We start from the raw sequence: 25,323 nt of genomic DNA on the forward strand, positions 1-25,323 counted from the left end.
GTGGTGCTCCAAATACTACAGCGAAGGCAGCAAAGGCAACTTGATGGTGGAACTAGGCACTACAACTGTGAGTTCTATTAGCTGCAATTGCCATTGCAATGGTTGAGCACGGCTGATTGTGCAGAGAGACCAACCATTTGTAGGATTCTTGGGGAGACCCAGACTTATAGATGGTTGTCGCACTCTGGGACCCATCTGCATCGGAAGTCACATCAAATGAAAGTGGCTCACATGTGCTGACACTGCTATGTGCATGGCAAGGATATGGCAATTATCAGAACTCTGGTAGGTGGTCCAAATATTTGACTTAATGCCTTGGAAGGCAGTGGAGATTGACCTCCTTCTATCATGATTGGAGCATTATGGCCTTTTAGAACTTCATGGACATTTATGGGGTGATGGCAGGGCAATTTCTAGTGTATAATGCAATACAACATGCGGTATGTGTCACTTGAAATGCCAGTGAGGTAGAGCGACCCCAATCACCGATACTGCACACACTACTGTCACATGGGGGCACGCAGCAAACCTTATTCTGAACTAAATTCTACCATGCACGGGGTGCTTGAGGGGGCCAGAGCCAGATTGACTGCAGTCTTCCTACAACCATTAATGAACAAGCAATGGTCCCAGGTGCTTCAGCATGTCAAATGGGTGTCCCATAATCTATGCTTTCAATTTGCACAGTTTAACTACATTTATCAAGCATTCGTCACTCCACACTGCATTAAATGCATGTTCCATACAGTGTCCTTTGAACTTCCCAGGTGCAGAACACCTGGCGCCGGTTTTTATCATATGGTCTGGAAATGCACTGTACTTCAGAGAGCTTGGGGGGGTGACGGAAGTCACTGCCATGGTAGTAGACCACACGCTGTTGCCCAAATCCTGCCTCCTGGAAATCTGTCCCAAGGCTAAGGGGGACAAATTCTTACAGAGGCTTATTGATCTTGCTTTTATCCTTTTTAAACATCAAATTGCAATGTCATGGAAGGCATCCACGGCGCCTCATATCAAGGGTTGGCTAGCTACATTGTTGAAATTGGCACATGCTGAATCGGATGCACTTGCAATGGTGCACACTACAGGAGGGTACACAACTTATAAAGGGTGCTGGGAAGTATATATCAAAAACACTGAGGTGAAGAATAATTCGCCCATCCTTACTGATATCTGGACCCTCACTGATTTCTTTCCTGTGCCACTGGACAGGTCATATGGATTTGTGAGGGTCGGAACAGGCCCCACCCTGGTTTCTGTGTTCTGGCCAGACCCTTTGTACACTTGGGAAGCCCATGTTGGGCCTGGCGAAGAGTGAAACCTCTTGTGAGATACAGAAGGACACATACAAATGTCCCCCGACTAGAACTGATTGACTCCCCTCCTGTAACCGGATTGCCCCCACTCCTTTAAGGCCCATTCAGGCAATTGGGGAGGGGCAGCCTATGGATATCATTGCCTGCCGTGCACCCACACTTATGCATATTATCTTTCTCCCTTTTTTAGGTATGAATGTCTCATCCCTGGACTCTTCAACTAGCATGTTGTTGATCATCTCCTTGTGAGGGATGTGAAACTAGGAACCTTCAATGAGTTCACTGTTTATGTTGTTGTTGTGTTTGATTTACTTTGAGGACCTATTGTGGGATAACGAATGGTATTGATGTCATAATGATGTAACGGTCAAAAAGGTACTGTCATCTATTTTGTGTACCTCATTGGTTAGTACATGGTCTACCTGTATCTTTTTGACTACCTCCTTTTCCACCAACTTGGAAGAATTGGATGAAGTGGGCTCACTCATGTAATGTGGCATGCTTCATCCTTGCCCACCTAACCCCACCATTTAAGATTGTAACATAATCGATACACAGGGTACCACAAAATAATGAATACATCTTGTTGTTCATCCTAAGGTATTTTTAATGGATATAAATGGATTCCTGAAAAACTATCCAGATTAGTTCATTTCTAAGAACTCCCTCAATAAAATCCCCCCTTTAGGTTGAGTCCACCCTGGTAGTACTATCTTACTAGGGTAGGGTGAGGTGGGCAATGATGAAGCATGTCACATTACGTGAGTGAGCCCACTTCATTTGTCAACCTTAATGTTGATGCCATAAATCATAGCTGCAACCAAAATTGTTAACTAACAATAAGAACCCACAATAAATCATACCTCCTTGATGGTGCTGTTGGGCTCCCAACTGCTCACCAAGGTCCAGTTGTGCCACCGCATGTATGTGGTCCATTAGGAGGGTCACAGTGCGGTGCAGGGGCTTCCCACATTGGGAGGACAGGCCGAGCTGGACTTCGATGACTTGCGGGTCCAGCATTGTAAGTCCTCCCACCTTTTGTGGCAATGAATGCTGCGCCACTTATAATCCAACAAGGTCCACACTTTACTGGCGATGGCCTTCCATATCACCTTCTTCTGATGGGCGTTGACCTGTATGGATAAGACAAAATATAGAAAAATATGTTTGTGAAGTATTTTTTGTCTGAATTGCTGTGACACAATTTCATCCCACAAGCATTCTTAAAAGGTTAGCACATATTATTTACCAACACTTTAATTTTCCTAGAAAATACTACTTTGTAGTGACCTGTTGAATACCCTCTACACTTTCAATGTCCTCATGTTACAAATACGGGCCAAAAACAGCATCTAGGCCAGGGGTCCGAAATATTTCCTGTAGTGGGGGCTACGTCTGAGCATTACAAATCATTGTGAGCTACTAAAGGCTAAACAACTTGTATGTTATTAGCACACACACCCACGCACAGGTACATTGGCTTAATGTGTAACGGTTTTAGAGCTAGATACTATGGTTTAAACCACATACAATGACTAAAGGTAGTATGGAATAGCAGCCATGTGTGTCAGTGATTGCATGTTTTTTGGTGATATATGAACAAGTGTGTGTTTGGGACATACTTGTTTGGGTGAATGAGAGCTTGTGTCATATAAACTTGCAGCACAGGATATTACTTTCCGCATATGTGGCACTATTGCTTGGGTAAAGCGTACAGATACTCACTTTTTCCAGAAAATGGGATAAATGTAAAGCGTAAAGACATTCTGGCAAGTCGATAACTTGAAAGCTTTACTTTCATTTTACATTTCTCTCATTTCAACATATGGCTGTGGTTTTCACTTATACTTATGGTACCGTGTCTACTGGCACCTGGAAGTAAGGGGTATGCAATTTATAAATTATATAATTATGTTCCCTGCCTAATTATTACATTGACTTCACTCCAATCACAACACTTCACTCAAGAACTAAAAGGGACAAATTAGCCTGTGCACTTAAAAAAAATACTTAGAAATACATTTCCTATTCAAACATGTACCTGTCCTCTGGGATCCCATACAGCTGGCTGTAGAGGGATAAGACCCCCATGGTTAGGAGTTCTAACTCCTCAATGGAAAAGTTAGGGGCCCTGTTATCTGCTTTGCCTGGCATCTTGGCTCCCAGAGGTCGATAGCAGCAAACGTGCGGGAGGTGGTGTTGGCTGCAGTGCTAGGAAGCAAGTGATCTTTTTTCAAAACCCAACGTACATGTACACAATGTATGCGGTAGTCGATGGAGACAGACACAGCCATTGGCTTTCGTGAATTACTGTCACAAACATTAGCTTGTGGCTGTGTCTGTCGTGGAGTGTTATACCTACCACGTGGTCAACTTCCACAATGCGATTCTGAAGTGTCAAAGGAAGATGATAGTGGTAAAGAGGAAGGAATTGATGTCTGCCAAGATATTATTGACAACGTCTACACATGAGTATACGTTTACCTTTATATGTAGTTAAATTAAATGTCAAAACATCTTGAGGCATAATGAGCTGGAGACCTTTAGGAATGGTTAGTTCAGGAAATTCTAGGGGAAAGATGTTGTTAAAAGTAGTGACAAATTGACTACTCTGTTTATTGACATTGATTATCACTAAATGGTCTAAGCGAATGTGTCTTCACAACTTTATTTTGGTCTATTTTGTCATGCAAAATAAATATATTCTTCTTGTTTTTCTTTTTTAGGATCCTTCTCCATGTCATCTTCATTTGGACATTTCAAAGTTGTGACATTTGCAGTTATGTGCTGCTGTTGCAAGGTACAAGGGAAAATGGGTTGATCCTGAGGACAACACATACTTTGGATGAACATATCAGACAGCTTGCACAATGATTGAATTGATATTCTTAAGATTGCATTAGACATGTGTTCTGTTGAATTTTGCCATCAAAACAATACATGCTGCTTAACTTGTGTTAACCACATGTATTAGTCAACACAATAATCTTCCTTCACATTAACAAAATTCTGGGTTTTGGGTCCATTTTTATACCACTGAATGGCATGATGCCACGAGAACTTTTAGCATTTGAGAGGGTGGCCTTAGAAGAAATCCATACCTTAAGATCAACCAGGTCATTCACACCATAAAACATCAGATGGGTGGAATGACACACACTGAACACACTCAACACAGATAGTTCAATCATAATACAGGCAAAGTAGGTAGCATTGTTATACAGAGTAGGTAAGCACATGAGGCAGAGATAATGCACCAGCTTAATGACCACAATCATCAAGTGTGCTATACTGGATACTGCTTCCCGTGGCCTTGAACAAGGAGGCTTCCTTACTAAACAAGATATTTGAATTTTTGAACAAAAAATCTCCTAGGACTCATGTACTATACATTTTGCCCAACATTCATAAACACGTGACCCATCCACTGGGTAAACCCATTGTGTCCAGCTGTGGCTCTATCCTTGAGCCCCTGGGTGAATATATCAACATCTTTATTAAAAGGTATGTCCCCCTTTTTGATACGTATGTACAAGACACTACATACATGATCAACCTCATTGAGGGCATGGAATTTGATCCTTCTCAAGAACTTCTAGTGACTCTTAACATCGATTCACTTCATTCTAACATCCCCCAGAAGGACAGTATTGATGTTATCAGAAACAATTTAGACACTCACCCTGTTCCCCGTTATGTTCCCACCTATTTCATAAATGAGCTTTCAAAAATTGTCTAATCCAAGAATTATTTTCTGTTTGGACAGGTGTATTACCAACAAGTTTCTGGTACGTCTATGTGAGCAATTTCGGTCCAAATCTAGCCAACCTTTATGTTGGCCAGTTTGAACATGATTTTGTTTACACTGACCTTAACCTGTTTGTCAGCAAGGTTCATTGCTTGAAACAGTACATTGACAATATCTTCTTGATTTGGAAAGGCACAGAAGAGCTTCTGGCTATGTTCACATAATACCTCAATAGTTGTTATCCCTATTTGAAATTTACGTGTAACTCTGACTGCCACAGTCTGCCTTTTTTGGACCTTTTAATGAAGAACAATAACAACCATCTTATTGTGCCCTTGCATCACAAGCCAACTGAACCAAACACATTGTTACAATATAACAGTTTTCACTCTAGGGCTCTTAAAGATGTCTTACCATTTGGCCAATTTCTTAGGTTGCATAGAAACTGCACCCTCAAAAAAGAAGGCGCGATCCTACTTTCTAAATTATAAGAAAGGGGATATCCTAAATGCCTCATTATGAATTCCACGAAAAGGGCATGCTTGAACCTTAGAGAGAATATTTTACAGACCAGGAAAAAACAACCATTGAACAAAATTGTCTGTCTCACCACCTACTGTCCAGAGTCTAACAAGATGGTCAAAGTTATTAAAAAATGTTGGTCTATTTTGAAAACTATGGTCTCTTCCAGGGAACAGCCCATTTTATTTCAAGAAAGGCAAGAATATTAGGGATCATTTAGTACAGGACAGACAAACTGACCGCAAGAGAGATAGTTGCCCAAGAGGAATACAAGATCCTTGCACAACCATTTTATCACCTGCTAGCCCACTGGAGTGAGAGAAGAGACCAGTGTGATTGACCCTGCCCGGAGGAGGGATCCTTTAAACCAGAGTGCATGGCCTTTGTGGCAAACTGCATTCTGCACAGAGGGGGAGTTCCCAAATTGAACTTCCCCTATATTCAGGATTATCTAAGAAGATGGGAACTCTATGCTAAGGTGAAACCAGTCTAGCTATCCAAAGGCAAAATGGATTCACTACTGCAAAATGGCACGCCAGGGACCATCTATGTACCATGGGCTCAGATGGATAAAGAAGTGATAAGGATTAAATTGCCACCATTGTTTGATGTGGCGAGGAAATCTATCTCCTGCTTTGAGAAGAACGCCATGGAAATAAACTTAGCGGTAGGCGATGTCAAAAGTCTGCTAAGTAGTCTTATTACAGAGCAGAGTAACAGTGTTCACCCGAGTTTGCACCCCACCAATCAAGTTGACAAACACTGAGCATGACGGGCCAAATTCAATTCTTACAGGCATCAAATATGGATGGCCCTGAGGGAAATATCCGTGACTGCCCAGATGTAGGAGGGTTAATAACCAAAGCCATGAACACTGGGGAGACCATAACCAATTTTTTGGTTAGGATGAGGAAATGATGCAGACAAGAGACAGGACAGCCATGGACCGATAGAGGCCCCCAGGTTGCATTATTTTACAATATCGTCAAAAAGGGGCGGCACCCCAAAATACACAGCGTATTGGACAGAGTAGGGAGTATAAACACCAAACTCTGGAGGGAGATACAAGCTCACATATTACACAATCACAAGCAAAAATGAAAAGGACAGGGAAAGACAGAAGCAAGCCCAAAGAGGCACTGCTAAGACCACCCTCAAGGGGGCCACATTGGCCGCAAGTGTGCAAATGGCACCAGTCCTGAAGGGAGCTCTACTGCAAAACCCCAGAGTATTTTAACCTAGCTATAATGGCAGAAACCAGGAAGATTGGCAGCAGCTAGATTAAAGAGAATGTCACTATTGCAACAGAATAGGTCACATGATTGATAGATGTTGGCTAAAGTCATAAAACAAACAGAGGTGGATAAGCCTAGACTAGTCCCAGCATAATTTCCATCCACAAAACCCAGCCCAGGAAACCTGAATGCATCTTATATTCAGCCACAGGGAAGCCAGTTCACTGATGCACCACCGCAACAAAAGTCAGATAGTTGGACAAACATGGAAACAGCAACCACAGACAGGGAAACCCCCCCCCAGCAACTGCCAGGGCCACAACCGTCCTGGGAGGAGTAACTGCTTGGGGAAGCAATGCCTTCACTCAAATGCAGACCCCAAATGTGCAGTAAGTTAAATTCCCCAATCCGAAGCATCCATTTCACACACATCACAAAATACCGAAACTCAAAAGACGGACAAATGAGATAACATTAGGGACTCAAGCCTTTAATTATATTTGGGAATCTCAGGGCTGCTGTATGTGTTTTGTCAATTGGGTATCCTCACTAGAGTCTGCCATTTGGGATGCCTGTGGGAGCCTAGGGTGGGGTTAGCTGGCCACACCCCAGGTGGAGGGCAGTCTGACAAGGGGGCAGGGCAGCTCCCTGAACAGTGCTTCAAAACAGGCACAAAGGTCCCCACATCCACTAGTCAACTGGGGCGTGTTCCAATAACCAAGTCAGAAGGCCCCTATTCTCAGGCCCCCAGCCCATGACCAAAATACCTTTCTGGCGTGTGGTCCCAACAATGCCTTCTGAAAGCTAGCGGACTCCTGCTAAATGGAGGCCCCCTTTTAGTTCCAAAATGAAGCTGCCCTCCACTGTTGGAGCCAGGTTTCCGTTATGCTTGGGATAGTGAAGACCCCATAACCTCCACAGCGTGTGCACAAAATCCAATAGATTGAGAAGCACTGCATGATGCCGAGTCAGTAAAGGGGATTAACCAGAATAGCCAGCCATTCCAGTCCATTGCCATCTTTTGGGCAAAAATCAACAAGTTCTTGACCTTGCACTGGACTTTCCATGCAGCAATATTTTGGCTCCTCCTTTCCCTCAAAGTGTTAAGTAAAGCCACAGCCAGGAGCTTCCAAAAATCCTGGAAAGATGTGGTTTTACGGAGAGGGGAGTGCAGGGGAAAAGGGAGTCTGAAAAGATCCATCACAGTTCCACGCAGAATACAATGCAGAGATATGCTTACCCCCATTTCAGGACTAGCAACCAGACCTAACACACACCTTCTGGAGGAAGCAATAATCCCAATCTTGGAAACACTAATTTCGGAGGCACATGGCGGGCGCAGAACAACTCTCCGACCCCCTCCGATTCACGACAATTGAGAAGACAGATCATGTGACGATCTAGGAAAGCGCTCAAAGACCAATAAATAGAAGCACAAAGCTAGCCCAAAAGACGTCTCTAGGAAAAAGGAATAGTCAAGGCACCTGGTGCCACAAGAGAGGGTAAGGGTGCATACCACATGCCTGGCCTAGAGGGGTATACACATGACCTCAGGACATGCTGCAATCACCAAACAGTGTTTGGTCATGACACACTTCCCATTTATACTGTCGTGTAGGTTCTCATTATCCTAATGAGACTACTGGATTTGGGAGGCAGAATCACCTGAATTGTGGGGTACTGAGTACAATCCCATACCATGTGACACCTGTCAGCCCAATCCAGGTTTTACGGCCAACTGGTAGTGCCTCATCTCCACCCAAGAGCAGGGATGATTCTGGAAACTAAGCACACATGACAGAGAGGACTCCTTAGGGGAATTGTGATCGATCAGATCTCATCCCTTTCCCTCAGTTACATTAGTCTGATACAGGCAAAGACAAACAGAAGCAGAGTATAGTGCAATAAGGTTTATTGAAGTAACTGCATCTTAGGTAAAATGACATGTAGGCTAATAAAACACACTAGAAGCAAAATTATGACAAGGATAGTGAAACACAAAAGCTTTCCCACCATACTGTCTCTAGGAATAATATGCATATTTCCCACCTAAGCTATGTTAAAGCACAGTGTGATAAGCCCTAATCCGCCCTTCAGGTTTCTCACCTGGGAAGACATCATCCCAATACCTGAGAAAGGAAGCCTGTTGTCTAGAAAGACACCGTCCCCATATAGGCCAGGTATTCAGCAGTCTAAGCAAGCAGCATGCAGCTGTGGTCATGTGGCTGGAAACACCCTCTAACGTGCATGGGACAGAGAAGTGTTTTATAATAAAACAACTGATGTTCTAAGAAAAGGTCCCCAAGTAAGGATATGTATTTTTCTGTGAATGTCGGAGACACAGCGTACCACTTTTGCCAGCAACCCTATCTGACTGCAGCCTTGAGGAAAGCACAAAGTCAAATGAATGCAGTGCTAAGAAGGTGATGCTTTCCTAGGTGAAAGAACAAACAGATAGAGAAAATAAAACAGCATCGCAAATGTGGCTCTGCTAGAAAAATAAAGTCATGCTGAATAAAATGTGACTTCGCTAAAGTGCACAATGGCATGCCTAGTTTGCAAAAATAATGTGTGGTTGAAAGCCTAAAATTAAATAAAAAGCTACTAAAATCTATTCATATAAGCATTTAAACATGAATGTCAATAATGACAAGTTAAAAGCCACTTAGGCATGGGGTAAAAGAGGCAATTCAAAACATCAGCAGTGGCGTCAATAAAACCGAATTCAAAAGTCAATGTCATTTTTTTAAATCATCAATTATATCCAGGACTATTGATGCCAGGAAATGTTCCACCTTGGCAGGTGGTAAAATAACCAAATAATTTCCAAGGAAAGCCATAGAACACTTCTATTCTAAAGCCTGAGCTCCAGCTGAGGCAGCAGCATTCCGTGTCATGTCCAATGTTGAATTAAGAGCTGCATTATCCATGAAGAGCAACTCATAGACAGCTTCTCCTAGCAAACGCACCCTCAACGTGCATGTCTGGTAATGAGCCCTCAGCGAGAACATCAACAGATCAGCGTCCAATGAAAGTAATCGCTGTGTGGAAAGACAAACTTTTAGTACACATTTGAAAAGGCACCAAAGGCATCAAAATACAGGATGCCCACGATCCAAAACCGGTCTAAATGACAGAGACCAGTCTCACTCCAGTTCTTCCATGAGTGGTGCTCCGAAATACTGCATCATGCTTTCATGACACAGTTGCACTGGTATAAGTGCTTTCATTCCTCTTTGTTGTGAAGGGAAAGCCATTGTGCAGAAAAAATTGCAACAGCAGAATGCCACCTATTGTAGCCAAGGTTTTCGGAAATCCCCCGAATACACTCAAAAATATTGTGTGTTTGGCTGAAGGTTTTAAGCCAAATATTGAAGAAAATGTGTGAATGAAACTAGAAATATTCGTCCCACGAGTTCACCAACGTGTCTCGGAAAGTTGGTAATTAAAAGGGACCGAATCTATGCAGATGACCTCGCAACTTGAAGTACATAGGTCTCGCGTGCAGATGTAAGCATCACATGTTTTTGAAACAATAAAGCCTTGAGTCTGCTCAACTTGCCAAAATTCACATCTGAAATAGAAACATGAGGCCAAATCTCTCCTACTTTCCTTTGTTGTGTAGGGAGAAAAAGGACATTCATGCAACAGGTGACAATTTGAAAGACCGAAATGACACAAGCTATTTGCATTCCATTACAACTCTCACTGTTAAGGAGCACATAGCCACCATTTAAGAGCACCTGGAACACAGGTTTCATCATGTGGACTGGAACTCCCTTCGGATAGCAAGCAAGGTTCGCTGCTGAGGCATTAAATGCTCCATGCAAGGACAGCTGTTTCCAAACCATTGAATGGCTCTGAGACGTCTTGCATTCACTGCCGCTAAGAAAGACCTCTTTCATGCCATTGAAACATTTGTACGAAAAGGGAAGCTCCCACACGGCGTGTATATAGCTATCTCCCAGCCTTTCATATCTGCCTACTGGAATGTGTCTCAAGCAGGATATTAATTGAAGTGTTCAAATAGGCAGATTATTAACCCAGTGTATTAACCATTCAGCAGATGGTATTTTTCTAATTTCTCAATGTTTAGCATGACATAAATTGCTTCCTTCTTAGCCATTATTTGTTGTTGCCGCATTAAATTAAATGTTGAAAATATGTTCTTTGTGCTAATGTGTTTCCAGGGAACACAACCTGCTTTCAATGATTGCAGTGTCCAACCTAACTGCATAATGGACCTTAGTTGACTCTGTCCATGGTTTAAAGATGACATGTCACTCTGTACTATGTCTATTGCAGAAGAGACAATGTTGTTTAAAGTGTATATCCGGTCATACAAAGGTGTTAATCCCATTATCTGCAATGGCTGATGCTTTCTGTACATTTTCCTGATCTATTTGCCTTAACCAGGCAGACGCGTCTTGTTGGTAAAGTTTCCAAATGTTATCATATACTCTACATAAGAAGCGCTTTCTGTGTTGTCTTCTGGGGCCTATCAGGAAATCCTGCAAATCTCTATCATCAGGAGACTGAGGTGTTCTTTAACACATCAAGTGAGGAACTTTTCAACCATTGTTGGAATAATTTCCCTACACTATATGTTGTCACTATACCCGAGTATTCCGATGACACACGGCGAGGGTCTGGCCTATTTGTTCTAAAACCCCCATGGAGTTTACAAAACGTGTGCGGCACCCATTAGTGTCTACTGGCCACAATAACCATCCACCAGGACGTGAAAGTGATTTGTAAAATGTTTCAATCTGGACCCACTCATCGAGCTGATCTTCATATGCATTTATATACTTTTGCCATTTATAAAATTTTGCAGGGGCAGAAATACTGGGTGCATTCAAATCCTTCATTTTTGTCAAGCCTACGCAACTTGTCTGTTAAACAGTTTCATTTAAAAATATCATTTGAACAGGTATCAGGAATGCTCTTAATAAAGCTGCCTTTCCCATAATTTGCCAATTTTTTATTCCCCACACACTCTTTAAGTCTATCAACTTCAACCAATGTTCATAGCCTTCTATAGCTAACCGGGAAACAAAGGAATCCGAATAAATCAATTTTGTATCAGTCAATAAAATGTGTTGACTTTCCATTACTAGATATTACAAATAATATGACTGAGCATTTTTAACATTGTACCCAGAGAAATATGCAAACTTTTCAGTATACGCTGAGTCAGACAGTGTTCCCATTGAGTATAATTAAAAATAGTCTTTGGGGTACTTGCTCTGTGAATGAAATGATGTCCATAATAATTATAACAGAACATATCTCCATAATTTTCTTTGGATTGATAAACATCCGCAGTTTCAAATAAAGTGAAATATTGCAAATCAGACATCATAGAATCAACTGTTTTCACATCCCAATCATCAGAAACGACTCTAGATGTTATAACATCGTTCATGGAAAGTTTAAATACATACAGAATTTGGATGACCTCCATCGGGCCATATATATCAAATAATACTTTATTCCAAACAATCCCATGAGGAATTGGTATAGCGGAATTCTTCACTGGGGACAAGTCCCTGCGGACTTTGTGAGAGGAAAAATGTGGTTTTAGGACCTCATCATACAGTTTGACTGTACAGTGTTCAGGAAGGTAATGACCATGTATCAGTAAAAAAAATAAATGATGACAAGCACAATCCAAAAGACGAAGGCAAGTACAGTTAATTAGAGCCACAGATAGTTCCATTGAAGAATAAAATAGTTAATTTTGAGGCAAAATATCAGCTTACGTGCTCCTGACAGTTCTATTTCAGTAGACGCAGATGGGTCGGTGATAGTGTCATTGTTGTCGGCAAAATATCCAGAAGCAGTTTATGCAAAAACTGGTGCTGTGTTTGAAAGAGGAGAACTGGCAGAAGCCTCTCACGGTGGTTCATAGTAGACTAGACCATCCTTTTGTGTAGAATTTGAGTAGAATTGTTCAATGTTGTTGACATTACTTGTCGCAGAAAAAGTTGATGGAACTAATGAAAGATCATTTTCCGCCTTCTTCATGCTCAGAGAGGTGTCAGCGTTGGTGCTTAAAACCTGTAGATGAACATCCTGGTCAGTATTGAGAGGGATTCGGGTACTATCCAGGAGTCCTCTAGGTCTGCTGTGCAGGATCGGTCATATGGTGTAGCTTGACATTGTCGATGGAGACAAAGCGATTTTCTTTAGAACCAGGCAGCTGTGGTAGAATGACAGTTCTGATACCGTGTATTCTCAGGACTGGAACCGGTGCACAATAGAAAGGACTGATATCCTTTTTCACAGCAATCTTTTCATGCACTAGATCCCCAACTTTTGGAATCAAGCCAGTAAATGTTATTGGTACATACCTTATTCCCAAGGAAGCAGCACTGGCAGATGCGTTGTCATCACAGAAATGTTGTAAGTCATGCAAGATAGTAACACGTTCGTTTATGTCAAAAGGTCTATCTGCTGCCTCCACCCCAGGACCATCAAGATCTGGAACATAAATTTGTGTTCCGAACAGGTATTCGTATTAGGTACGCCCCTCAGGGACCTTCTGGTCAGAACATTACGTGCTCTCTAGACCCCATACAGGTGAGTAAGCTAAGTATTACCTATGCCTAATACTCTGGCTGCTAAGGATGGCTTTAAATCCAGTTTTCCGGCCAACTAGCAGTGCCTCATCTCCACCCGAGAGCAGAAATGGTTGTGGCTACTGGGCACATGACAGAAAGGACTCCTCAGGAGAATCATGGTTGATCAGATTTCATCCCTTTCTCTCAGTTATATTAGTCTCACACAGACAAAGACAAACAGAAGCAAAGTATAGTTCAATAAGGGTTATTGAAGTAACTGCATCTTAGATAAAATGGCATGTATTACAATAACTGAGATGATAAAACACACTAGAAGCAAAACTGACAAGGAGAGTGAACCACAAAACCAGTCCCACCATACTATCACTAGGAATAATATATAAATTTCCTACCTAAGCTATGTTAGACCACAATGTGATAAGCCCTAATCTGCCCTTCAGGTTTCCCCCCTGGGAAGACATCGTCCTCCATACTTGAGAAAGGAAGCCTGTTGTCCAGAAGACACCGTCCCCATATAAGCCAGGGATTCGACAGTCCAAGCAAGCAGCTGTAGTGAAGACATTCAGCAATCAGCATACCGTTGTGGTCATCTGGCTGGATTCTCCCTCTAACGTGTATGGGACAGGGAAGTCTTTTATAATAAAACAACTGATGTTCTAAGGAAAGGTCCCCACTTAAGGATATGTATGTTTCTGTGAATGTCAGAGACACAGCGTACCACTTTTTCTGCCAACCCTATCTGGCTGCAGCCTTGAGGAAAGCACAAAGTGAAATGATTGCAGTGCTAAGAACATGATATTTTCCTGGCGGAAGAACCAACAGCTAGAAAAAATAAAACAACATCACAAATGTGGCTAATGCTAGAAAAATAAAGCGATGTTAACTAATTGGACTAAAGTGCACAACGGCAGGCCTAGTTTGCTAAAGTAACATGTCTAAAACAGGGCTTAAATAGCTATACAAAAATACATCGCCCTGTGCATGTGTAGGTTGTAAGACACCACCTTCACCAAAGGCACCCATACACGCACTAGGATACTGGTGGGTTGACGACACCCACAGAGCACTAGTTATTAACTAAAATTACGCACATGTCCATGAGATCACTCCATAAAAAGTGCTTTACCACCATAAATCTAGTTAGGCACGGAGAGAGGAGAAGTTCAACAACCCATAAAATTGGTTCATCTAATGAACAATAACCCTTTTTTTTTTAATTAGATACCCCGTGTGAGGCACCTTCCAGTGCCTCACTAAAATTAAGAAAAGCGCAGGAACTCCTAAGATATAACTGGCAACAACACATGCAATGTTTTCTAAAATAACAAACCAAATCTAGCTCTTATACCACAGGTCTGCAATCGAGCCTCCAAGTGCACCACTTATACAGCAAACCATCACTTTTTCAGCGGCCACAGTAATACTTAACAGGATCAAGAACTGTGAACTGCACTGTGAACTTATTTGAACTCTTCAAACTAAGAAACCCCCTTGTCATCAGAGGACTACAAACATCTCCCCTGGATTCATATCAAGGCCTTCAATGCTTAATACGTTATGTGTTGTTTCACATTTGTATACCCTCTGTTTACTGTGGGTACTGCTGCACACATTCACTGCCAAAGAACTTCCTAGTCAAATGGAGTCCACCCAGAACTTGTCACATCGCTTGCATAGGGATCTCTCCCATGTCACCTATAATAACACTGCACCTCATGTTAGCATTCCACACAAGCTACACAGCTACACAAAACCCTCTTACACAACACATGGTATCAGCACATGACCGCTGTGGTTTTCAAGACATCTGCCGGGTCATGGTACATCTGTTTGCTGATACCGAATGCAGTAGGCACAGACAGGCTTTACTTGTCCCAAGATGTAGCCCCTGAAAAAGCAAAATGCCTTCTCCACATATATATAGCACCTATATAGCATTAGAGCCAAGATACAACCCAGCAGAGTAGAACCCCATAGGGCAGTAGTAAATCTGACCTGCTACGACATCCATCCCACAGCACTATCTTTTTACTGAGCTCGGCAATATTCAAACTGAGCTAGATAGAATTGCAGGAGAGGCACCATAGGGGAGGATACTGTTTGCCCATGAGCTTTTCCAGAAAAGAGATTCTTAGAGGTAACAAAATCACCAAACCAACGCATGAACATGTCCACTCCTGCTTCCATCTTTGGTCCCAAGGTGGCCCTTAGCGTATCTGGGGTTGTCATCTTTAATAACAAATGCCCCCCTGACATGACATTCCAGTGTTGGGCCATCCACTTCGAAGATACAAAGGGAAATGAGTCCCATAGGGGAGGGATGAATAACAGCATAGATACCCCATGTCAGGAAATTTGGAGTAATGGGGTGGATAGATATACGTGGTTAGAAGGGAAGGGGGAACCCCTAATTGTATGGAAACTCACACTTTAATCCTTGTGCTCCAGAAGTGAGGAACAATTCCACTGAAAACAAATGAAAACTGTGGCACAATCCTGCACATTCCGAACATGCAATTGGGCACCTTCACTCTGATGGACACACTTACTGGCAATGAAGCAAGTTTGCCTACAATCAGCTAGTCCCTAGATTTAGTGTTCTCTGCTCCCTTGTCATCATATACACCCTGACCCTGGTCCTTCCCGGAGAAGATTGGTTAGAGTTGTACCAATACCCACTAAAGAAGAAGACAACTCTGTTTCATCAGGCTTGAGAAAGAAGAACTGCTGATTATTTTGGGTGGGCCCAGTACAAGGACATTCCAGAAGAATTCAGACTGTCCTCTGATGCACAAATAGCGAGATGGTCCATACCTTTCTTCACTGTGCTGATAAAATCAAATGCCCACTAGTTACAAATAGCCAGGTGGGAAATGCTCAAGATGATGAACATTACCGAGCTTGTCCTTAATTCGATCAAGGAAGAACTGAGAGCCATCCTCTTCATGGTAATGCAACATTGATTTGTGTTGGATTGAATGACTGCAATGGAAGGAGGGGTGTGTACCAAGATCGATGCCTCCTGCTGCACGTTTGTACCAGGCAATGACAATGACAATGGGACTCTGACTCTTGCCATCCAAGTATTGTACCGTTTACAAAGAGACATGCATGAGGAGGCAGGTGTCCCTGAGCAGGTTCACAACTGGTTCTCCTGGCTCCCCTGGTGGCTGGCCGGTCTGTACACATCATTGTTGCCTGATTTCATACTAATATTGTTTTTTGTGTGTTTTTATGCAAGTGGGGGTTTCCTGCTGTGAAAACTCAGTCCTCAAATTGGGTAGAATGCAAGTAAGTAGGAATAATCAAAACTAAAGAACAAAAAAACCCCAATAATGTGACTATCACGAAGTATGGGTTAGATAGTGTAGTTGAAAAATAATCAACTGCGGGAATGTTAATTTTGAAAACGTGGATATCGATGTGCACTATGATATGTTCACAATCAAAAATGAAATTGCATCACTCTTTTCAAATTTTCCGGTCATGAACTTTCCATCAACCCCGACTCAGAAATATGTAGTCAGGCAGGTTCCGAGACCTAGGCCTGAGGTTACTGATTGACAGGTCATAGGTGGGGCAGCACGTAGCTGTCAGACAAATGTGTGAACAGGAAACTCAGATCAATCCCAAAGATAGGATCAGTGACACCAGAATGGTCCCAGGAGATTGGCCCCAATAAAGCACATATGGCAGGAGGGGTGCACACATTCCGAAAACCACCATCAAGTCAGATGCCACATGAAGTTAGGAACACTTAGCCACTCAGAACACAACATACACAGTAAAACGTAGCGATCATGTGCCCCTGAGGCTGAACATCTGGACAATTTGCTCACTGGTTCATTGTGTCCATGCAAGGTTGAGGGCCACCTGTGTTTGTTGTCAGGACCTTATTTACGACTTCAAGACAATGACCTACATTCTTAACCTAAAAAGGAATGCTGTAATTGTTTTATGGTGCCTAGAGAAATGTACAAAACACAGCTCAGAACGATTGTACTTTGAGACAGTCCTCAGGCCCCGTTTCTGTAACTGTTCTCCGGGCCGTAGTGTTTAATGAAACCAACCGTCTCCGTTTTGCCAAACACTGCTTGTCTTTTGATTTTTTCAAGGTAACAATATGACATATCTGGAGAATTTGAATGCCATTAGTTGTATTTTGGATGGGAAGCTAGAGCTCTTTCCTCGTAGCTCTCTGTATTCTGCAAGTATTTTGACATGCACACTACCGCAGATTTGATTGGCGATTTGTTTTATATAATTTTATATATAGAAGTCATATTCTCATTTCATTTTGTTATTGTTTTGATTAGTGTCACATTAAGTTTCTTGCTTTATTATGTCTTTTTAACCATTGAATATCTCAATTGACTCTCTATATGTCCCTAGTATATTGGACACTTACTCTTGTGGGTCCAATTCCTGAATTGTTGTCACACACATAAGTCACAGATTTAGATTATAGCCTTTATTTATTGTCCACTTTGCTCTTGATTAATGATATCTTGGCTTCTGGTCTCCTTCAATTGTCCTTCAATTAAATATATCACAACCTACTTGTCTAGACCCTTCGTTGAGCGGACATTAGTAGCCACGCCCCCTGCACTGCAGCTTGATTCCGATGATACTGGTTGCTATAATTAAAAGATGAGTAAGCGAGCGTACCTTCTCTCCTTGGCCGTTCTCTGATCAAGAGCCTGCTGTCATTGTAGCCCGATACGTCAGCTTTCCGCCTCATTGTAGGTTTGCCGCCATACTCACCGGTAAGAAACAATAGCTACACAATGCTCTTACTCTTCTGTATTTTGGATAATCTCCCTTAATATCTAATATCATCCTTTTATGTATATTAACACTTTACACGTCCTCCAATGCTACAGTGATAGTATTACCACTATTCTTTAAAATCTCACAGCGTTGACTTGGGTGTTCCCCAAATGGGGCAAGTGGTGTACTTTATTCCTTCAAAGCTGAGCACTGGCACAATATAAATGGGTGTATCTTGTTATTTTGGCACTTTACTATTTGGACCTTCTACAGTGTGGCTTTCATATATATTGACTCGATTCCAGAATTATGACTATTTGGCAACCAGCAAGTAAAAATAATAAAAATAAAATTCTCACATATTTGCTTGTTTTGGAAATTCAATGTAGGAAGATGTTAACTTCTACCTTTCTTTTTTTTGTCAGTCCCCTAGGTTATTTTAGTCCTGATGAGACCTTGATATCCCTCCATAGGGTTGAAACACCGTTGACACCTGAAAGGACAGACCTTTTGTCTAATTATTTTAACCCCCAATATACTAACCATTTTGTGATACTTGGAACCTCCTTTTATTTTGGTTTTGGTCTTTTTCATTTGGGGTGCACTTACTACTATCTCACTCTTCCATTATTTTTAAGTCCATTTGCTTAGGTATTTATGAACACAAATTTTGTTTAGAATTCATGACCTATATTTGTTGCTTTGATCATGATGGATTTGTTCCATAAAGAATGTAGACTGATTTGATAATGTTGATTGATTCAAATGCAGAATGGCAGCCTTATTCTTCATTACTTTACATGAGTTTCACATAAACAGTTGTTTGGTAGAATCAGCTGGACCCAGACATCGTGCCTTACAAATAGGCAACCCACATCAATAACAATAATAGTTAAAATCATGGTACTACTACAGTTTGTGGCCACAGGATCATTTCAGTACACAGTGGCAGTATCTGCTGGAATGTCACCACCAACTTTAAGTGGTGTGCTACAAAAAGGTCTTTCTACTATGATGGGACACATCAACAGCTTCATACACTTACACTTCATACACTTAACCCAAAATGAGGATTTTGTCAATGTGAAGGTAGATTAGTATTCTTTGGGTCAACTAACACGTGGTTAGAGCAAGTTAAGCAGCAAATATTGCCTTGGTGGCAAAATCCAACTGAAAAGAGGTCTATGCAATCTCAACAACATCGCTTCAATCACTGTGCAAGCTGTCTTTGTACAATATATGATCATCCAAAGTGTGTGTGTTCCCCAGGGTCAAGCCATGTTCCCTTCTACCTTCTAACAGCAGCATATAACTGGCAATGTCACAACTTTGAAATGTCCAAATGAAGATTGTTAGAAATGGGGTCCCTAGTTGGCAGAGGTATACACCCTGGTCTAAATAGGGACCGCAGTCCTAGTCAGGGCAAGTCACACACAATCCGATTTATTCTGTGCCCACCCTCTGGTATCTTGCCACTGAGCAGTCAGGCTGTACTTCGAAAACAATGTGTAAAGTATTTGTGCAATAAATCATGCAATAACACAATGAGAACACTACAAAAATACACCACACAGGTTTAGAAAAATATCAGATATTTATCTGATTAAATTAAGGTCAAAATTTCAAGATTTGATAATCACAAGTGGAAATATCACTTTTGTAATAATAAGAAGAGTCTTTAGTTCTTAAAAGCAACAATTGTCTCTTGCAATCTTGAAGTACTTGGTTGACGTCAAAATTACGCGCACGAAGTCCGCAGAGAAGGAGATGCGTGGAAAACAAAGGGTGTGCATCGGACTTCCGGGCGCACACAGACGATGCATCAATTCTTTTCCACGCGGCAAGGACTTTGTGTCGAATTCTGGCACGCATGCTTGAATTCTCTTTGTGATGCTGGGTCTTTTGACAGGGATGATGTGTGGAAATCCTGGGCTTGAGGGATGAAGTTGCAGTAGCTGCGCCGATCCGGTGGGCAATGCGGCGGAATTTCTGTCGCACGGCAGGTACTGCATTGATTCCTCTTGCAGGAAGTCGGGCTGTGTCATTCCGGCTCAGCGATGCGTCAATCCAGGGGACTGTGCATTGAAGTTTTGATCTCAACGCTGGCACTGCGTCGATCTCCACTCCGGGAACCGGGGTGCATCGTTCCGGGTCGGCGATGCAGTGATTCTTTCACCGCTAGGCCAGCTATGCTGTGATTTCGGCAGGCTGTGCATCGATTTTCACTGCACAAGAAGTTTCTTTGCGGAGATGAAGTCTTTCTGGCCCTGAGACTTCAGAAAAAAGAGGCAAGCTCAAGCCAAGCCCTTGGAGAGCACTTCTTAGCAGAGCCAGAGGCCCGAACGGTAGGAGTCCTTTACAGCAAAGCAGTCCAGGTGAGTCATTTGTGCAGCCAGGCAGCTTTTCTTGGCAGGTTGCGGGTTCTTGAGCAGAGTGTCTGTCCGAAGAAGTTTCTAAGTTGGCAGGGTCAGTGACCCAGTTTATATACCCAAAAGTAACTTTGAAGTGGGGGAGACTTCAAAGAGTGGTTTTGAAGTGCACAAGGTCCCCTTTCAGTACAACCCTCTCTGCCAGGGTCCCAGTAGGGGGTTTGGTAGGCCATTGCGTGAGAGCAGGCCACTGTCCTTTGAAATTTAAGTGGCAGGTTCTCCACCCTTCCAGCCCAGGAAGACCCATTCAGTATGCAGATGTGTGCAGGTGTGATTGAGCATCCTGTGTTTGTGGTTGTTTAGGTGAAATGCATAAGGGAGCTGTCAACCAGCCCAGCCCAGATGTGGATTGGAGACAGGCTGTAAGGCACGGAAGGATTTTAAGTGCAGAGAAATGCTCACTTTCTAAAAGTTGCACTTCTGAAATAGTAATATAAAATCCAACCTCACCAGTCAACAGGATTTTGTATTACCATTCTGGCCATACTAAATATGACCTGTCAAACAGTAAATGAGGGTAGCCCTAAAGTTAGCCTATGAAAGGAGCAGGTCTCACAGTAGTGGAAAATGAATTTAGCAGTTTTCCACTACTAGGACTTATAAAACACACAGGTATATGCCCTGTCTTTTACCCACGTAGCAACTTTCCCTGTGGCTTATCCAGGGCCTACCTTAGGGGTGACTTATGTGTAGAAAAAGGGGAGTTCCAAGCTTAGCAAGTACTTTTAAATGCCAAGTTGAAGTGGCAGTAAAACTGCACACACAGGCCTTGCAGTGGCAGGCCTGAGACATGGTTAAGGGGCTACTTGTTTGGGTGGCACAATCAGTGCTGCAGACCAACTAGTAGCATTTAATTTACAGGACCTTGGCACATGCAGTGCACTTTACTAGGGACTTACAAGTAAATTAAATATGCTAATTGGGTATGAGCCAATGTTTCCATATTCTAAGGGAAAGAGCATATGCACTTTAGCACTGGTTAGTAGTGGTAAAGTGTGCAGAGTCCTAAAACCAGCAAAACTAATGTCAAAAAGTGGAGGGAGACAGGCAAAAAGTTGGGGGTCGCGACCACGGGTAGGTGGACGGCGGACCTGAGCAAGATCACAATGTTTTCTCCTCTGGTCTGAGGTTTATGCGTCCCTATGATGCCTTATCTCCACATGGGATGGGCGACCTAATAGTTGACTGACTGGGACAAATAAGTCCATGTATTGTAAGTGACCTTCCAGCACTTATTTTTGTGTTTTTTTAGGAGAAGTTACACTTTACGGTCCTGAAGAAGCTCCATTGGAGCTATCTCAGACCGCACAGGCATGAAACATGTCGACCTTTCAGTGTTAGGATTGAGTACATCTCCTTACCCCCTCTCTTTAGGAGTATAGGGGACATTATTCCCTTTCAGAACTCCTGCATTTATTTTTAATCTTGGCCTGACCCTCATCTTGAGTAATTAAATAGAGACATTGGGTGTTCAGAACCAATTTTAACACACACTTTACTCTCCTTTTCCTTTCTTCGTCAGCACATACTGCAGATTCCAATGGATCTGCTATACCATCTCCGGTCTAAGTGCTACCACCATCTGCGTGGTGGCCCGTCAGATATTGCAGTGACGGTCTGACGAGGAGTTAGCTCGATGATGATGCCCAGCGTCGTATTTGATGCTTGAGGGCACTCCTATGATATGACCTACACTCTTTCGCCCTTATAGACAGACTTTCTTGGAACAGTGTACCCTTTGTTGTATAGGTGACCACCCTAAGGCTGTCAGATCTAACATGTGTCCCCCCATCTGAAAGTGGGGGGAGCTACCCAACCCTTGGGAGCTCTCACCGCTAAGGTGGAAGTATCTGGAGAGACCATCAGCACTGGCATGGTCAGTCCCCGGGTGATGCTCCACTGTAAAGTCCATTCCCTGTAGGGAAATGGACCACCTCAGGAGTTTAGGATTTTCACCCCTCATGTGCATGAGCCATCTGAGAGTCCTGTGGTCTGTCTGAACCCAGAATTGAGTCCCAAACAAGTATGGTCTCAGCTTCTTCAGTGCCCAGACCAAAGCAAATGCTTCTCTTTCAATAGCACTCCACCTCTGTTCCAGTGGTAATAGTCTTCTGCTAATAAAGACTACCGATTGGTCTAGGCCCTCCTCATTCAGCAGTGCTAGGACCGCCCCTATGCCATGCTCTGAAGCGTCTGTCTGCACTATGAATTCTTTGGAATAGTCAGGTGACTTTAGCATGGGTGCCGTGCACATGACTTCCTTTAGGGAGTCAAATGCTTTCTGAGAAGCCTCTGTCCAATTCACCAACCAAGGTAGTTTTTTGGATGCGAGTTCTGTTAAGGGGGCCACTATGGTGCCATAACCCTTAACAACTCTTTGGTAGTATCTGGTGAGACCTAAAAAGGCTCTCACCTCTGACTGGGTTCTAGATGGTTGCCAGGCCTTGATTGTTTCAATCTTGGCCTGGAGGGGCTGCACCTTGCCACCACCTTCTAGGTGTCCCAAGTACACCACGGAACCCTGCTCAATCTGGCACTTACTGGCCTTGATGGTCAGGCCTGCCTGTTCAGGGCCTGAAGCACCTCCTTGAGGTGGAGCAGGTGTTCCTCCCAGCTGGAACTTTAGATGGCGGTGTCTTCTGGATAGGCTGTGCAGAAGGTATCCTTGCCAGCTAGGACCCCGTTAACCAACCTTTGGAAGGTAGCAGAGGCATTTTTCTGTCCAAAGGGCATGACCTGGAATTGGTAATAACCCTCAGGTGTAGAAAAAGCGGATCTCTCTTTTGCCCTCTCAGTCAAGGTGATCTGCCAGTACCCTGACGTGAGGTCAAAGGTACTAAGGAACTTTGCAGCGCCTAGCCTGTCTACAAGCACATCTGCCCGGGATGGGGTGAGCATCTGTCTTTGTGACAGAGTTGAGACTCCCGTAGTCCACGCAGAATCTAAACTCTGGCTTGGCACCAGGAGCAGCAGCCTTCGGCACCAACACCACTGGACTGGACCAGGGACTGCTGGACTTCTCTATCACCCCAAGAGCCAGCATCTTCGCAACTTCCTCCTTTATGCTGGACCTCACCTTATTGATAAATAATATTCTTTACAGAGGGTCTGTCTCCTGTGTCAGTATCATGGACACACAAGTATGTGAGTCCAGAGGTGAGGGAAAACAGGGAAGAGAACTGCTCCAATAACTCCTCTGATCTAGGGTCAGGGAGTCAGGGAGTCAGAGAGATTGACACCCTTCACTGACATATCACCCTTTTTGGCAAAGAGGAGGTTGGGGAGAGGCTCACTTTCCTCTTCAATACCCTCATCTGTCACCAGAAGCATGCTGACTTCAGACCTCTCAAAATGAGGCTTCAATATGTTTTTATGGAGCACCTTTAGGGGGTTTCTAGGGTACTTGAGGTCAACTAACTAAATGGCCTCCCCTTTCCACTCCTTGATCTCGAATGGGCCAGTCCAGTGGTCCTGGAGAGCTCTAGGTTCTACTGGCTCCATTACCCATACTTTGTCTCCAGGTGAGAAGTCTACCAGGGTGGCCTTCTGGTCATACCATTGCTTCATCATCTCTTGACTGGCCTCGAGGTTGCTTTTGGCCTGTTTCCAGAAGCACTGCATCTGGTTAAGGAGGGCCAGCATGTAACTGACCACATCCTGGGGGGGTTCCTGGGAGCTTTCTCCCACACCTCTTTCACTATGCTTAGGGGTCCCTGGACAGGGTACCCATTGAGAAGTTCAAAGGGGCTGAACCCCACCCCTTTCTGTGGCACCTCTCCATAAGCAAAGAGAAGGCCTGGCAAGAGGACGTCCTACTGACGCCTCATGGCTTCAGGTAGGCCTGTGATCATGCCTTTTAGGTTCTTGTTAAACCTTTCCACAAGCCCATTGGATTGAGGATGGTAGGCGGTGGTAAACCGCTAGGTCACCCCACAATCATCCAACATGGACTTCATGTCCGCTGACATGAAATATGTGCCTCTGTCAGACACAACCTCTTTTGGGAATCCCACATGGGTAAATATCACCATTAAAGCTCTGGTCACCACCGATGCAGTCACTGTCCTTAGAGGGATTGCCTTTGGATAGCGGGTCGCATGGTCCACCAAAACTAGGATAAACCTGTTGCCTTGGGCAGTTTTGGGGTCCAAGGGACCAATGACGTTGATGCCCACCCTTTCAAAGGGGGTGCCAGTGGCAGGGACTGGGGTCAGGGGGGTGCTTTAGACTTTTCCCTGTCTTCCCTCTAGCCTGGCAGGTTGGGCAAGACCTATAGAAAGCAACTGAGGCTACCCTCAGTTGGCGCCAATGAAAGTGGGTGACAAACCTGGCAAAGGTCTTGTCTTGCCCCAAATGTCCCGCCAGGGGTATGTTGTGAGCCAAAGCCAGTAGGAAGGCCCAGTAGCGCTGGGGGACCACCAGCACAAATGCTGTCCCAGCTTCCGGTACCTTGGGCTCAATGGAAAGGATATAATTCTCCCAATAGATATGGTGATCGCCAGAGGCTTCACTTTCTGTCTGGGCCGCGGCCTGTCACCTCAAACCCTCAAGTGTAGGGCACTCCTGTGCTTCGCAGAATTCCTCCCTGGATGGTCCACCCTCAACTTGCCAGCCAGCATGGTCAGGCAGGTTATCCAGGGTGGCAGTGTCCTCACCAGTTGGCTCAGGGGCTTCCTCCTTTGGGACCCCATCAACCACCACAGAACTTTTCCATAT

The sequence above is a fragment of the Pleurodeles waltl genome, chromosome 3_1 (assembly GCF_031143425.1).
Source record: "Pleurodeles waltl isolate 20211129_DDA chromosome 3_1, aPleWal1.hap1.20221129, whole genome shotgun sequence".
NCBI lineage: Eukaryota > Metazoa > Chordata > Amphibia > Caudata > Salamandridae > Pleurodeles > Pleurodeles waltl.